The sequence below is a fragment of the Petaurus breviceps genome, unplaced genomic scaffold, assembly GCF_028583685.1.
Source record: "Petaurus breviceps papuanus isolate PSGF00001 unplaced genomic scaffold, PetGlider_PUasm1.0 688, whole genome shotgun sequence".
In the NCBI taxonomy this organism is placed as follows: domain Eukaryota; kingdom Metazoa; phylum Chordata; class Mammalia; order Diprotodontia; family Petauridae; genus Petaurus; species Petaurus breviceps.
In genome coordinates, this window is record NW_027186457.1 from 26,533,556 (window position 1) to 26,534,100 (window position 545).

Below are 545 nucleotides of genomic sequence, written 5' to 3' on the forward strand. Positions count from 1 at the left end.
CTCTCTCTCTCTCTCTCTCTCTCTCTCTCTCTCTCTCTCTCTTTCTTTCATTTCCCATGGAACAAAGGTTGAGGAGCTTGGGGGACAGAGAATTGTATAAGTTCTTGAAATATCCATGGGAAGAAACTGCAAGGTTTCTTGAAGTGTGAGAAGCAGACGAATCTATGGGTGATCCATGTGGTATGGAGAACTAATTCTTGAAAGGTACAGTATGATGTCAAGAGTTGTATCAAGTTTGGCTGGTAGGCTGGCCGAGGTACAAAGATGTCAAGGGACACAATTTGAACCCTGTTCATACTTCTGCTGCTGACATGGTAGATGAGTTTATGTGAAGCATTGATGTTTTCCTGAGCTTAGCTTTTCTCAGTACATGAAGGATGTTAACAAACCTTTTTGATTCCATGCTTTTAAATTGCTACCCCACACTATTATCATTAAGCCAATGTATTTATGTAGGCAGTACACAGTTTTGGTTGCTAGGGGGAAATAGGGCAAATTTTACCAGCTCCACATGGTTCTTTTTATTCTAGTTCTTAAGTTGATTT